Here is a 17,311-nt window from a genome sequence, read left to right as displayed (position 1 = left end):
CTTCCTCCATCACTCTTCTTTAGTTTTCTTCCATTTTCTGCCTTTTGAAAAAAAAGTTTGGGGGGGGGGGGTTATTCGTACCCGTTTGAGTTGAGGATCTAAGAACAGAGGCTGTTTCACCTACGACAGACGATAAAACTACCGTGGCCGGTTGTGGTGCTTGGTTGTAAATAAACTTTTAATTGGCTGTAATTTACAATCTCATGGACCGCTGTTAGATAAGTCTGGTCTTGACTCATGTTTCTATCAACAGATTGTGATGGGCATTTAAAAGTCGTGTGCAAAACCTACGATTAAAAAAACAAACAAACAGTCATTGCTGTTAAAATAATTCAAATATTTGCTGGAGAATTTAATGAAAACACAGCTTTTGGCTCTCAACAACATGGCGAATGGAAATGATGCCAGAAATGTAAACTTTATAAACTTTTGGTTGAGTTTGCTAAAACCATTAGTGGACCGCAGCTGTTATATGTTTTTGACATAAATCTTACAAGTTTAGATTTTAGGGGAGCTGTGAATTTTTCTTCGTCATGTAACTCTATGTCACTTGTGTGTTCCCGCGATATAAAACACAAGTCGAAGACACGGAGAAGCAGCACATCCCTGCTGGCGGTGACCTCGTCAGCCATTCATCTGCCACCGCGTCTGGACTCAAGAGCTTTGCCAAATGGAATCTTCCTTGAACAAACAGAGAGCAGGAGCCAGCGCTACAGAGGGGGGGCCTGATAAAGATGTGTTCAGGCCTTGTTTCGCACGGCTCGGACTGATAAGAGCCGTCACGGCATGTGAGCGATGCTGCTAGAAAAGGTGGCACGAGTGATAAGCCATCCTCACTTCACCGAGGGCGTCCGGGTTCCAAAAAAAGGTTTCACTTACTTTTCTGGCAGTTACTTTTTCCACACAATTATCACCAAAGTCAGACTTTCAGAGTCGTTTTGACTTGATTCAAAACATTAGACCACGGCCGGAAGCCATCACTTTAAAAAGATGACGCATCAACGTCAGTTTTGTCCCCCAGGTGAGGTCTGATGCAGAGGCGCTCTAGTAAAGACACTCTCTGTTAGTCTTGTCCAGGGAGTGTCGCAGGTCTAATCCCAGGAGCAGATGCACGATGTTTACAAAATCTTTTATTTCACGGCTGCCAGTAATCTAGTAATCCCAGTGGTTGCTGCAGAGTGGTAGCTACTTTCATCACGAGTTCTGGAACTTCAAATCTTTCCTTCTTAGTAACGCCTGCTGCACTTCAGAGGATGTTCGGAAGATTTTAAAGAGGCACACATGAGACGAATCAATGGGGACCACACGCTTGGTGTTCATCAGAATGATTTCAGAGAGGTGGCAAAGGGGACTCCAGATCTCCCAGATTAAAAGTGGCTGATTGCAACATTTGCATAGAAAAGCAGGAAAAGAGGATAAAACGTGGATAAATCATGACTTAGAGGGACTGGCTCATGTGTTTAGCATCTTTAGCTGGAAATGAAGTTTTATTGTTGGCCTCAAACAAAGCATGACTGTACTGCTGCTAGCCGAAGAGCAGGCTTCCCGCTTAGCTCATTGGCTATTTCAAGTTTCAGCTAAATACTCCATCACTGAGCGGCACGCTGGTGCAGCGGTCAGCACTGTCGCCTCACAGCAAGAAGGTTCCGGGTTTGAGTCCCGGCTGGAGCACGGGGTCTTTCTGGGTGAGTCTCCATGTTCTCCCTGTTCCTGCTGGGTTCTCTCTGGTACTCCAGCTTCCTCCACAGTCCAAAGACATCAAGAGGGGACCAGGTTAATCCAGACTCTAAATTGACCGTAGGCGTGGCTGGGAGAGCCAATGGTTGTCTGTCTCTATGTGTTGGCCCTGCCATGGACTGGTGACCTGTCCAGGGTGAACCCCGCCTCTCACTCATAGCCGCTGGGATAGGCTCCACCCCCCGCCACCCTTAACAGGAATAAGCGGAAGAAAATGATGGATGATGACTTCATCACGTATGTCAAACGTGCGGCATTTATGATTCCAGATTAGGACTCCGATCAAGTCGGGATCATTGAGCTTACAGTTTTAAACCCCTCTAACTACGAGATCATTTGGCCGCCTCGAACCAGGAGCATCTCTGCAATAATCAGGCCAAAAGAAAGCTCAGTCGACCTGGTTGGCCTGTCAGGCTCACCTTGCTCAGTCTGAGCCTCGCGTCCATGAAGACGCTGACTTGGCTGCAGAAAGCCAAGCTCCTGTCTGAAAGCATCAGTTGTACGTCCTCCAGGAAACTTCTTAAAATCAAAGGAAAATAACTAAAAGTTTTCTCATAGCAACAGTAACAGAAAAATAATGATTCACATTTCTTTTAATGGATTGTTTTGTCTTTGGTAAAATCTCAAAAGAACACTTTTTTTTTTTTTGAGTGGGCCGCCTACGCTACAGCCACATTTAAGGAGGAGTGTTCTCAGATAGTCTGTGTATTTGGAGGTAAACAAAATGAAAAAGCTCACTCTTTGTGATGACAAACTCGGGGAGACAAAGAGCCAAAGCCCTGCCTTTCTATGCTAAGAAAACAAGGAGCGAAGGGAGGGGGGGTGAGGGATTTGAGTCTGTGGGTGGCTGCAGATTAAAGACGGGTCCAGTCCAGTGTGAGTCAGAGAGATAACCAGATTGTTGTGGGGATGACGGCTGTGAGGAACCAGGTTGAGCTGCCCCGGCTCGCATCAAAACACACCGACGGAGAGGCACGTCTGTTAGCGCTGCCTGGCTTCGAGCCTGACGGGGGGATTTTTCTTCAGGGGACTTTCCATGTTGTGAAGCTGCTTGTGGTTATGATCGACCGCACCGCTGCCGGAAGCCACTCAGGACGAACCTAGCAAATCATAATTTTAGTGGATGACATCGCGACATGACGTTTATATGGAGGATGATCATTTGGGATCCAGGAACTGCATTGTACTTTGATACATCAGATGAAAGCCAATCATTGCACAATAATATTAATGTAAAAATAGAAAAGAGGCAGTCGGGCTGGCGCCTTTAAAGTTTACTGGGTGGAGATAAGCTGCTTCTCATTCTTATCACATACGCTGAAGTTCCTGACCTGCGGCGTGGGGTTTATTGACCTCCAGGCAACGGCGAGGGGACCAGTAATACGTGCTGAACGAGGGATGCTGAGGAGGGAGACTGGGGGACTGAGAAAGTTCAGTCTGCTTGTTCGAGATGTCACCACAACCATTTGTCATCCTTATAAACTCCCAACCTCTCATTCAGCCTCACGATGATGTCAGCAAGATGGTTCCTCAGCAACCGTTCAAACAGATCATATGAAGCCTATTTAATTCACATCTCCATAAATTTGGCCTTGAGATGAGTCCATTTTTTCTTTATCAGATAAAATAGTGGAATTTGGCAGCTTCGTTTGGGATCCTGCCACTTGATCGTGATACGAATTTGGATATTTTGATCAAACAACAGCTGCTGTCATTTATATTGTGAGACCAGATATATCATATCTTCAGTAACATAATCAATGTTTTGACAAACAAATACTAAAATAATCATCAATAAGAGCAACCAATCAACTGAATCTCTCAAAAACCTGATAAGCTGGACACAGACTCTACAGTCAGAAGGGGAGACTGGGGTAAGATGTGCCAGCGGGTAAACTGACCCACCCTCTGTATCTAGGCGACAATAAACAATAGAGAGTAGTCATGTGACCTTGGATTGGGCAAGTGCCCTTTCATATTCTTCAATTTCTCTTGGGCTGATGCACATGTAAATGGATCATGTTTTTGAGGTTGTCAATCCTCCACATTAAATAAAATAAATGTTATTCAAAATGTTAATTTAAGACGGCGTAAACAAGCTAAGGTGCTAATCTTTGCCTAAGAAAGCCGTTTTCCATAATGGAAGTGTACGATGCTACTTCATAGCATTCGGCTTCAAATTAATCACCTTAAAATTAAAAGTACGAATTATCTACAACCATTATAACGTGTAAAACACTTTAAATCAGGTTTACATCAGACGCTAGAAGAAGAATCTGGTCTCTCTCCCTCCGTAATCCCCCCCCCCCCCCCGCGACTGATGTGGACTCCAAACCCCCTGAGCCTGGAAGCTGAGGTGGTGAGCTGCATCCTAAGCCACTTCCCAACAATGTGGGCGTGTTGTGAGGTCAAAGGTCACCACAGAGCCTTTGAGGGCAGGATGATGGTCGAGCCACAGTCTGCGTGTGTGTGTCTCGGGTCACACAGCCAAAAACAAGTATTGCTGCTTGTGTTTTTAAAGCTGAAATCCAAACACAATGTTGACAAAGGGGGAGCCAGACCACTGAAAACAAGTGAGGGGTCCACTGTTCAGTCCCAGAGTGATTGGCAGGGACATGGGCTACAAGGAAAAGTGAGAGATGAGCCTGAAATGGATTTACGCCCTCACAAACTAAATAAAACAGCTGCTATAAAACATTAAAAATGAAAATACATGAAAGATTTAAGTATCCCCTTGAAACTTGGTGGTTGGGGAAACCCTGGGGTGACTACGATTCTTCAAGTTGAGGAAGCTTAGACTGGCAGAATACTGCTGCTGTTGTGTTACTTTCTAATCACAGTACTGTTAATGTACATTTTAGGTATCTTTAAAGTGAGAATGTTGGTGTTTAAATCTTTAATTTTCCATTGGTTTATCTGAAACTGTGGGCTTTAAGCAGTTCCATCTGCTAAAGAGTAGCGCAGCACGCTGAGCTAGCCGCCCCCTGCTCCCAGGACATCTCTGACATCTTGTGTTTAAACACAACAGAAATATGAGCCAGCAGCAAACCTCAATTTGATTCACCCATGTAAGGCTAGTCTCTTCTCTGCTGCAGACCATCATCGATGATGGCCCCGTTTCAGCCGGTGGCGATGCCCAGCTAGCATGGCGAGTGGCCAGGTATGCTAGCAGCACTCAACACCCTTGATGGTGCCGTGATGCCAAATCATTCCAAACTTCAGCACCGGCCCACGTGTTCCTGCAGTACTTAAACACGAGATGTACTGAAACTTGTTTTCAGGGAAGCCAAAACCTCATCGTGCTAGCGCTCTCTGCTAGCTAGCTGTTAATGCTAGCTTGCCTTAATGACCAACAGATGCTCTTCTTTTCATAGTTTGCGGTGATTCGTGCCTCGATAACAGAATGGTCTCTGTTCATTTCATTCTAATGGAGAGTTGTAACAAGAACATGTTTTTTGTGGATGTGTTTTATTTGTTGCTCAGAGGCAGAGGGAGCGCAACGTGAGAATCCAAATGCGAATAGCTGGACTATCGTAGCGAACAGCCAAACCTGAGCCGACGTCTGCAAAAATTTGATTGACAGAACTTTGCGTGAAAGTACGTTTATTTTCCTTTGTCCTCCACAAGATTACAACAGCGCAGCGCAAAGGAGTAAACAGTTGTCACAAGCTGCATCTCAATTAAACTACCCTGCTTACAGTTGCACATGTGGAATTCATCCCTCTCTGGTACCTGAAAGAACACGCACTTGTGGAACTTGATGCCGAATTTATGCTTTTACTGGCAAGGGATCCACAGCAACTTTCCATAGTGAAAACCCAGCCAGCAGTCCACGTTGAAAAAAAAAAAAACAGTAGGGAAAAAAGAAAATTATTTTGGCTGATGACTATGAATTTGTTCAAGGTTTCCTGTCTTCTTACGATAGGAATGTGTTTGCAGGTGGACAAAGTTCTCCAAGGGACTGTACTTGCAGGTGTTCCTGGCTGCTACTTTCTACTGTAAAGTACCAAAAGTTTACTGTCCAAACACGTGTTTTTTTTTGTTGCTGTTTTTTTTTTAATGGTACGTGACGGATGGGACTGATTGTTTAAAAAGGCTGAAGTCTGTGCGGCAATTATGATTTTTTGAACTGTCACAGTGTGTTAGGAGTTTTTAAATGGAATCGGTCTGGAGGCCTCCGTCAGGAGAGGATTCAGTAGCAGCAGAAGCCAGATATTGTTCATTCATCTCGCGCTACGCCGCAGCTGCTGGAAGGAGGGGGAATAGACGGGAGGAAAAAAGGAGGGCTCCAAATAATCGGTAGTTTATTTATAGGCTGTCATATGTAGATATTTAGAACCGTTGTGCTGACAAACCATAATTAGCTGATGCTAAATATTAGCACGCCATCATTTTTAGATGCATCATCTATGTGACTCATTTGTGTCTTGCAGTATTTGTGGATACAACCTGGCATTAAAGGCCAATTTCCAATTCACTTTCCACTCAGCTTCTACCACTGGAACACTTGATACCGTTTCATCCCAAAACACACACTACGCTGTTCCAAGAGTTATTTTCTACAGCAAAGGTCATATTAAAGTTTTTCCCCACTGGTGCACTGGTGTAGAATTCATGCAGAAAAGAAACACCATTGTGATTTTGAGGACACTGGGGGACAATGCCGACACAAAACGCCCCACTTGAAATGGTTATACTGGCAACTGGAAGCTAGTCCATGCCTGTATGAGTGGCTCCCAATGAGTAGGAAACTTTTGAGAGAGTTAAGTTCAAAAGCACTGGTAAAATGTTTTTACAACATACTGTGGTCAAGAACTCTGATGTTAACACCACCAAATATTTCCGCAGCTACGATGAACGCAACACGGTTTTCAGTCCTTATATTTCAAGACACCAGAGAGAGAAAAAAACAGGGTATTCCTCTGTTGTGTTCTTGTTCCGTTTGACATTTGCGCCAAGTTTGAAGAAGTTCCCTGGAGACGTTCCTTTCACATGAACGACAGTTAGAATCCCTTTTAGAATCGGCTCGAATGCCGTTGCTCTTCCTGCGCCCTCCTACATCGTCTCTCCTGTCACATTTATTTCTGCGCCGCTCACTTGATGACGGCGTCATCGACGTGCCTGCTTGGTAGCTGTGAATCCTCCGGCCATTAACCTGCCACCGGTCACACGCCGTTCAACTGGCCATTAAATTTGGGGAGCTTTGTTTAATGTCTGGTTCAAACTTATTCAGACATTTACATCTCCCATAGCGCCTCCCTGGCTAATGTCTCGATAAGTTCAGGGTTAAACTGCATATGTGAATGTGGCTCCAGATTAAAAACCCAAGGAGGAATTTAGGGAGGATTTGGCCTAAGTATGGGACACAGATTCAGAGCAGTATAGTGCAGATGATTATCTTTAGAGAGCAGCAGCTGGTTTCAATGAGCAGGCAGTGCATTCCAGCTCTGTCTGCCCTCCCGGTCCAATTCACGCCACTAAAATTGTCATGTTTTTACATATTTTTAAGAGCGTAAAATTAATTTTCACAGATGTAAGGTTTAGCATTATTCTTGGAGACCTCGCGCAGAATATGTGTTTTTTTTTTTTCAGGAACCTGGCTCATAGTCTGGCTCCGATGTGATAAAGTGAAGGTAAAGGGTACGATTTATGTCATTTTAGGCTTTGAGCATGAAAGATCTCCAACAGGAACATGGATGGAGGTACAAACTAGGAAAAGCCTGTTGTTGTTTGACTCAGCTTTTAAGTGTTCCACCTACAGCCGAGTGTCCAGGGTTGGAACGGCCTTTTTCCTTCTTCATTCCCTCTTTTCTGATCAGCCCATTGCTCCATTCTTAATTTGACCCGGGGGGCTCAGTGGCTTCATTAAACAGCACATCTGCAAAAAAGCGTGCCAGAATGGATACAAGAGAACCAGCAGGGAGGAGGAGGAGGAGGAGGAGGAGGTAAATACAGGCCAAAAAAAAAGAGTTGTTGCTGCAGGACTTTTCCTCAGCACCACTGGCTGGTGATGATGTTGGAAGATGAGGAGAACTTACGGAGAGCAGAAGCCTGAAATGAGCAGCAGGGCTTCACAAGACGACATCCCAACAAGGCCCCGTCCCAGACCTTTCAGCTCAGGATCGACCTCCGGTCTCCTCAAAGGTGGTTGAAGCATCCAAACCTTGCACCCACACACCAACAGAAAGAAGAATTGAGGTTCGTCAACTTGTATGTTTACAGTAGCCGAAGGCCTTTTTTCTCCCAGAGTTTTCCTCTGTTCTTCCCGTCACCGTGAACACAAAATCTCTGGAAAAGCCGGAGGGAATTTCCACAGATTTGCAACAAACATTCGGGACTCAAAGCTGTTGATGGGCAAAAGGTTAAAAGGACAAGGTCACGACACATGAATGCAACATCTTTGTAACGCCTTGAGGAAATTTCAGTTACAGTATAAACATCCCCTGGGCCTGAAGGATGAAGTGAAAGGTCAAAGACAGCGATGGAGTGCTTGGATTTGTGAGTTGACAGTTGCTCCGACTCTATCTAGAAGACATGGATCCTCTTTCCAATCATTTATCAAGCCGACTTTCTCCCTCACACACATAAAAGATGCCTTGTTTAAAGATTCATTACAGTGAGTATGTAATTTTGCAATGGCACTTTTTGAAGGCGTTTGTTACCACGTTTGATGACTTAAGCACTTAGGCTTTAGCGCTTTTAGGGAGTGGCGCCGCTAGCATACGAACTCAGGGGGGACGGGTGGTATCTAATGCCCCAGCTGACTTTTTTTATTTAAAACTGTATGTTTTGGCGAGCGACCTATCCAGAGTGAACCCCGGTGCTTACCGCTAACTCTCGTTCTGCTGGATAAATGCTATCCAAACACAAAACTCAAGTCTATGTAAAATAACCTCTCGAAAAGCATCAACACCAATTCTTCACACCACATGAAGGGTCTCCTAACACTCCAATTATGGTCGTAAAACGCAGTACAAACACCTTCAGAGAATGACAGTTTGCGTGTTAATTAAATCAATGGGTTGGTGTGTACATATTCATGAGTGTGTGTGTCTGAGTGCCCCCTCCTCTAAAATTCACTGATGTTAAAGAAAACACAGTGGGTAAACACAGATGTGGCCAGGCTTGAAGCCATGAGCCGGCCTCTGCCATATTTCACTCCCTGGGATTCGATCCACTGGGTTTCCTCACACACTGTCATCTGTCAGCCATACATCCAACATACCCCGACGTTTCTCCTTTTTTTTTTTTTTTCTTTCCTTTTTGCAGAAAACAAAAAGGCTGTTGATCCATTTTCGTCCAACCATTTTGCCCGGAAACAGCGTGAAAAAGTTGTCTGACGACCAACATTCTTTGCAGGTGTCTGTTCATCTGTTGGGGAATTTACAAATGTAAGGTGGAAGGTGATTGAAGTTAAGAAATGTCTTCGATGCACCTTTTCCTTACATTTTTCATCCCAATTGGGGGGGGGGGGGGTGCCATAAGATATAAAACCTTCCCTCAATTTAGCCGATTCATGGCCACGAGCCCAACCTGTCCCCTCAGTTTAGTCATTGTTCAGCAACAAGTTGCACCACGGTTCCCGCATTACTCAAAGCACATTTGTAGACTCAAATTAATCCAGTTGTGGGAATGCATTAAATCTCTTCGCCTCAACATAACTTCATTGAGGGAACACGCCGTAGCTCAGCGGTTCCCAAACTTTTCTGGCTGCGCGCCCCCTTCTGCATCCCCGCAAGGTTGACGCAACCCCCAATTCCCCACACCTCTGGTGGAAAAAACCACAACGATGCTGCATGCAGGGCATAGAAGACAACTTCTTCTACACTTCATCTTAAAACGAGGTGCATTTTGAACAGCCTGCATTTATTTACTAATTAATATGTCAGCTTTTGATTTTAATTTTACAAAGGAAATGTTTATCAACACGTCTTTATTGTGTGGGAAATTCCCTCTTAAAAAAACCACTCCAAACCCCCATCACATTTTTTTAATCTCGCGCACACACTTTAGCAATCCCTGCTAGCTCATGATCTCAGAATAACTAGAGAGAACAAGTTACATCTGGTGGTCTCAAAATAATTCATTATTCCTCTATGGCTACTCCATCTTCTGCAACATGAGAGGAGAGTACATCTACAGTACGGTTCAGTGGAGGAGGGAAGCGTTAAAATTCTGCTCTCCATCTGGAAATGTGACTATTGATTGAGGGTCAAAAGTGTGGTCCACCCACAGCCTGCATGGAAATACTGCACGGGGATTATTTACAGTCCGAGGGGCTTTGGTCCGAGGAGGATGGGGCCCGATCATCCCAAGTGGAGGAGACACCACCCAGCACTCATACGGGCAAGGACATGACAAGCTTGCAGTAATCTTGTAGTAATATCAGAGTAGATGTACAAGAGAGTCACGTTACAGAGAGGACCATTTTTGTGTCCCGTATAAACGAGTTTCACAATTTCATTCATCAACTTGAGGCCACATTATTTTAGAAGAGCGAGCGCTGGTGCTGACTATAAACAGACTTACATAAGAAAGAGTCGGTGAACTTCCGACTCCTTTTTTCCGAGCGAGCGTATTTCTGCTTTCCTCCTGAGATGACGTCAAGGTGACTTCAGCTGGATCCAGTACCAACCAACACCCTCTACCTCATGGAACACAGTGACATCCCTTCCTCTCCTGTGCAACCGCACGGAATCTCTCAGTGTTTTGGCCAATTTCTCGTCCGACTTATTCCAATACTGAAACTTTTACTGTTCAATAGGGTCAGAGTTTCCCTCCAGACAAACTTTAAGGCTCTTTTGGATAACGGGAGGGTTTATAATCAACAGCGACGCCAGCTGAGGTCATTCACGAAAGAGATCACTTGCTGGATCTACATTGAGCGCTGGAAAAATGTCACACAGTGATTTGCAGGAAAGCAACTGTACGTCCCAGTTGAAAGGTGTGGCACGTGTACCGTTTTAATAGCAATGAACAAAAGCTTTGTTCATTAGGTTCTATCAGCACGTGCGTATTGATTATTTTGTTGGGGGAGAGTTGATTCAGTGGATAAAATACACCCTGAGGACTCGTCCACAGCAGCACGGTGCTGCTCTCCACCCCGTACGGAAGATGCGCTGCACAACCTCAACTACTGAAGGTTTCGACTTTTGATAAATCCAAAACATCCCTTGAACGCTGGGTCTGAACAGGGCCTGGGTTGCCGTCCGTGACTCATTTCCTCAACCCCTGTCAGAGAGCGCTTGATGGGACTGTCCTAACAATTCATCACATTTCTGGGGAATGCCTGAATTCAAGGTTAATGCAGTTTGCAATCCTGAATCACCAAAATGTGGTGAGAGGTTTAGGGTGGAGGAAAGCTGTAGAATTACACACCTGGTCACCCAATGACGACACCGGCCAACAATCCAAAACAAAAAGGCCTCGTCTCTTCTCCCGCCAACTGTTGACTCCTTTGTGTTTGTGTGTCACACGGACTACAATCCTTGACCACCATTCAGCCTACTGTCACCACCTTGCTGCAACCTTTTTACCCCACCTCCCTCTTCAAGGACGCATCTGATGGTGCGTTATAGGAGAGGCCGTGAGGTCTAGGCCATGACGAATCTCGGTCTTTCAGCGAGGATCTCTAGCCTGGACTGACACACCTGTCCGTCTCTTTAAAGCAGCAGGTGAAGACGTTTCCAGCTTTCAACACTGGCAGCCAAGAAAGGCTGGATGTATCATACAAGATCAGACAAAAGATTTCATTCTCAGCAGAGGTCACTGCGGGGTCAGAGTTGTCATCACTGCAGCTGAGTCTCTGCACGCTCAGTAAATCAATATATGACACTGCAGCAGCGTGAGATCATCAGGAGGGAAAATCATCTGCAATAACTGCGCTTTCATTAATGCGTACTGTGAATTATCACATCAGAAAACATTAATCAATCCTCCAAATTTGAAAAGCAGGATTTTGTTTTGTTTTTTTCCTGACCTGGTTCGGATTTTAAGCCTCCATGTTTATTATCTGTTCCACTTTAATGTGGAACATCCTCGTCACCCAAGGATGACCTGAAAGTATGTCACGGGTCAAAGGTCAAGGCCACCGCCCCCTCACAGGTACATGGTGTCTGTCCCGTTCTTGTTGACATGATATCTCAGGAATGCCTTGCTTGGGGGTGGCGTAGCTCATAGGTAGAGTGGCTGTCTAGCAACCATCGGGTCGCTGGTTCAACCCCCACTTCCCCCGGTGACCATGTTGAAGTATCCTTGAGCAAGAGACTGAACCCCTAACTGCTCCTGATGGCCCTGCAACGAACTGGCGACCCGTCCAGGGTGAACCCCGCCTCTCGCCCAATGACAGCTGGGATAGGCTCCAGCAACCAATCCCCCCACGACCCTTAATGGATAGGTGGAAGAGAAAAGGATGAACTGAGGAGATTTTAGTGGTCAAAGGTCCAGGTCACAGGCTCACATCGCAGAGGCACACAACTGCAATGCAGTATTTCTTACTTCCTACTAATATGACATGAGGCCTCATTCTTAGGCGCTGTTTCCCCTCACAGCAACTCCAAAAACTCAAAGCTTGGCAGCTGACAGTTCATCATGATATTTCACTGCTAGTTTCACCCTCCAACAATTCCCTAAGCTGACAGCAGCACGGGACCAGCTGGCACGGAGGCATCAGGGTCTCAACCTTCATGTTCGGCTGCAGATCATCAGTCTCCATCAGAGGCTCCCTGGCCTCAGATGAAGCGCTTCTCTAAAGGCGCTCCATCTTAACTGAGCTCTTTGTCCTAACAAGTGTTCCTGCGTTGCCAGGTACGGGATTCGACTTGTTATGTTTTTCCAAACAATCCCAATCAGTCCACGCTACTGTTTGCCAGACATTATGCTCCTTCCAGGCCTTATGTAAAACTATTTCCACTAAAACTCTGAGGTTGCTTGGATTTGGATCCAGCGGACTGTTTCCCCAGAGGAGGACGAACGCCCTGGTGCTGGAAGCAATTCCGAGTTTTGATATGATTTTCAGGTGGTAACAAGACGAGTGCAGGTTGCCGCGCAGGTCAAAGAGAAGAGGAAATCCTGGAAGGTCGAAACAAGTTTGGCTACATTTAAATGCAAAAAAGAGGAAAAAAAAAAGAAGAGCAATTTGAAGAAGTGGATTCAGTAACAGTTATTGCCTACAAACCGTCAGTCTACAGGACACTTTTGGCAGATCCCCTGCAACATTACAGCCTGCAGCAATTCCACTGAGAGGTTAAAAAAACAAACTGCAGACTGCTTATGATCTATAAGCTTCGTTTAAGTTTTCTTCTCTTTTCTTGTGTGCGCAACACATCAGATGCCACGGGAAATGATTGTATAATAGCTTTTACCTGTGGGGATCACGGTCCAGACCACCATCATTAAGGCCCACCTCCTGCAGGGGAATATCCCTCAGGCCTTTTCCTGACTGGATCAAACGACATGGCTTTGGCAGCTGCTGTTTGACGCGGCACACACATGGGCCCATTAGCTGGCAGCAACCCACACAGACACAGGAGAAAATGAACAATTACAGACTTCTGGGTCCACTTACTTTTCCGGTCCTGTCTTGCAGGGCGCGTTCTAGCTGGTGCAGAGGCGATATTAGTCCCAACCAAATTTGCTCAAGTGAGAACTGATCCACTTCCACCTGCAGAAACATTTTAAAAGTGGAAAAAAAACTTCCCCTACACGCTGATATTCTTCAGCGATGTGAATTCAAGAGCTGCAGGAACGAGCGGGTGTTTGTTTTTTTTATGAAACATTGTTAATAATTCCGCATTAATTCACTTTGGAGGAGGTTTGCTGGTTGAGTCAGTGACATACGGTGGTTAAGCAGCGGTGTAATTGTTCCCGCTGTGACCAAGACTTTCCACTGCTTTTACAATAACAGAGTCATTAATCTCCTTTATCCCATCTTATCTCGCACACCACAGAATAGAAGCTAATACCTCAGTGGATGTGTCACCGTCCGGGTCTGAGCGAGGAGAATATGGGTAGAGGGGTTGTCTGATTGTTTAACCGCAGCCAGGAATGATGTCATGAGTCCCTGCTATCGCCGTGCTGGGACAGATGGTTAACGTGTCCTTCTGTTCTCATAATCCACTTTGTATCAGGTCCTAAAGTGTTTCAGCTGTGTAGAACAAGAGGTCACAGGAGAAAAACAGAGGTGTGATTACGACAAGACATCCTGTTGTTTCGCTGCTTGACCGCAGCGCGCGAGAACGGCTGTTTTCCTCAAATTTGTACGCAGACATTTGAAGGTTAATCATCTCGAGTCAATGCCGACACCGGTTCTGTCTGTAAACTTTTGACAGCAACGGGACAAACAGCAGTGAGAAAATGGGTTCTTTTATTCGGGGAAAGCCTCTTGAGTTTCACAAAATGTGCGGAATGAAAAATATTCGTACAGGAGTTTCCCCATAGGCCGAGTTTGATCTGGCCACCCCACCACACAGAGGCCGCTTTAAGACCTCGCCACGCACCAGCGGCATGATGCGTAGCACGTGTCTCCAGTGGGTTTCAGGCTTAGGTCCGTATAATCGTCCTGAGGGAATTAATTGGGAATTATTTCATAGAAACACCAGACCAGTGTTCAAGCTGTAAAAACAAACAATAACAACAACAAAAAAACGTAATTAAATCATAAAGTGACCATAATATATTGTCAAGAGATGAAGGAATCATGTTATGATAAAATATCAGTCTTTCTGTTTCTTTGTATTGAAACGTGTGGAGTGCCTTAACACCAACCAGCAGGGGTGTCAAGACACCCCACCACAGCGCATTTCCTATAGGATTGACAGGTGTAGGACGCACAGTAACGGAGGCGGACAATTGGACATGTCAGCTTTTGTTGACGGCTTTTTTTTTTTTTTTTTTTAACTCTGCAAAATGCATGGAGGGCAGAACAGATGTGAGATAAAGTAAAAACACTCCGACCCAACCACACAAACGGGGGGCATTGAGGCTGCTTAAAAACCTTAAAAATGCCTTCATGGGAGGTCATTCATCCAAGTCTTTGCAAAGACAAAGCATATATATACAGTATATGTGTGTGTGTGTGTGTGTCAGGACTCCCACTACGGCTTCCCCCTGTATTCACTATATAGAACCGGTTCCCTCTCTACATCTGCAGCGGGACGCTTCATCCCTTCGAGAAAAATCTTCATATTTCCCCTACAAATCATCGTCCTCTCTACTTCATTGGCTCAACATTCTTTCCTTGAAAATAAAGAACACGTTCCACATTGTCCATGATTTATTTCCTCGCATGTCTCTCTTTCATGGTCATTGGTCAAACTGCTCTGTTCTGGAGGTAAAGCTGGAGGCGAGCGCACCTGAAATGTTAGCGGTGGTCCCTCATTGCATTTGGCTTCTGTAGAGAGGAAGCTGTGTAAATACAGTAGAAACTCAAGGTGCCACTAAAACTTATGATCCCCCCCCCCCCCTGCACGCGCACACACACACACACACACACACACACACACACACACACACACACTCGCCCAGTCGCACAGGAATGCAAGCTTTACAGACATAATAAATTCCTGCTCATACAGTCGTATGTAAGACGCCACCGCCGGTGCCAGCTGTCATCTTAAGGCCTCGCTCCTCTCCTGACTGACAGCATTCCTCTGGCAAAGCCTTTATCTTTGCTAATTTAAAAGGTATGACTATCATTGAATTTGATATCGAGTACTATTTAATTGTTTCAAACTGAGATCTGGTGTGTGTGTGTGTGTGTGTGTGTGTGTGTGTGTGTGTGTGTGTGTGTGTGTGTGTGTGTGTGTGTTCCCCATGGCCTGGGTCTCCTCAGAGGAGGTGTTAAGGGTTTTAAGAAGGTGCTGCTGCTGTGAACAAACACACGCCTGCTTGTTGAGAACAGCAGGGATTCTGCACACACAAACACACGCACACACTTTTGTGTAAGGCCTGCAAAGGGGGTGGGGGGGTGACGCTCTTCTGGCAGACAAAAACAAGAGCTGGTGTGTGTGTGTGTGTGTGTGTTACACTGGGCTTTGATGTGGACTCTTGATTTGTGAGCTTTTTAGATTGGACCTTTTTTTTCTGTCGAGGCAGCAGAGACGCGTGTTATGATTCGAAGTCACGCTCCCTTCTTCCTCCAGATCACGCTAATTTCTTTTCCCTTCATCATGAGAGGGACACCGATTCCACCCATCAAGGAGAACAAATGGAGCCAATGAAAACAGCTCTCTGTCAAGGCCGAGGAAACAAGCCAGATGACATAAGGAGAGGTTTATCTCTGCCTCGACTCAAAGGCAACAAATCAGCAAAGTGAGGGGCAAAGGACCTGCAGGAAGAGTCTGGCTTGAGTCGAGGTTACTTCAGATGCAGCGTGGAGATCTTACATGTTTTGCGCTCGTTTTACCTCGGAACTTGGAGATCAGAACTGGAAGTGACATTGCACCAGAGTTGACCCCATTCCAGTTGGCCTCAGCCATTCCCAGTACCGGTTAATTACTCTGGATGTGGTGTTTTTTTGTAGCAACACGTCATCAGTACCTGATGTTAGTGGGACACAGTGAAGTATCAAAGCATCCATCCTCTCCCTCTTATCCTGTTGAGGGTGGTGGGGGTGGAGCCTATCCCAGCAGCCTTCCCCCTGGACAGGTCACCAGTCCATGGCAGGGCCAACACATAGAGACAGACAACCATTGGCTCTCCCAGCCACGCCTACGGTCAATTTAGAGTCTGGATTAACCTGGTCCCCTCTTGATGTCTTTGGACTGTGGAGGAAGCTGGAGTACCAGAGAGAACCCAGCAGGAACAGGGAGAACATGGAGACCCCGTGCTGCAGCCGGGACTTGAACCAGGAACCCTCTTGCTGTGAGGCGACAGCGCTGACCACTGCACCACCGTGACACCCAGTTTCAAAGCATTCACGTTATTAATGCAATGAGCAGCCATTTTTTTAAAACTTGGGATCTCGGGGTGACTTTGGGTAACACCGTGTTTCTAGGAAAGACGTTTGACTTCAGGTGGGTTCCAGTTGAATTTCCCAACTGGAATGCGCCAATGTGCCCGTTTTCCACCAGTCAAAAACATCTGGCTTTTGTCTGCAATGGGATCAGGTTTTAATAGAACCAGGCAATCCCGGATCAAATGATCCTGCAGTGGATCCAGGTATTTATTGGTTCAGGCTCTGATCGGCATTGATGTAAACATAAAACCTGGTCCAACGCAGTAACTTGCAGCCTGGTTCTGGTACAAGGGTACTACAGGTGCTCTCTACAACACAGGCTGGAGCCAAAGGTATGAAAGACAACGAGCAGAACAGAACCGGTGTGGTAGGTTAAGAGGCGAGCACTCTTGCACCGTTTACGTTATGAGACGCTGACTACTTCCCCAGCTGAACAATCACCAAAATCTATAACTAAAAAAACAATAAATACACAAAGGGACCCAGAACTCATCCTATTGTTCTTAACAATAACAATATTTGTGGATTTGATTGAGCCGAATCCTCAACAGGACAGGAGCCTGGAGCCAGCTTCCAGCCCCAGATGAGTGACACTAAAATGGATTCCCATGTCTAGAC

This window comes from Aulostomus chinensis, chromosome 21 (assembly GCF_037954235.1).
Source record: "Aulostomus chinensis isolate RoL2024-O1b breed Wild chromosome 21, RoL_Achi_v1.0, whole genome shotgun sequence".
NCBI lineage: Eukaryota > Metazoa > Chordata > Actinopteri > Syngnathiformes > Aulostomidae > Aulostomus > Aulostomus chinensis.
This window is presented reverse-complemented; position numbering follows the sequence as displayed.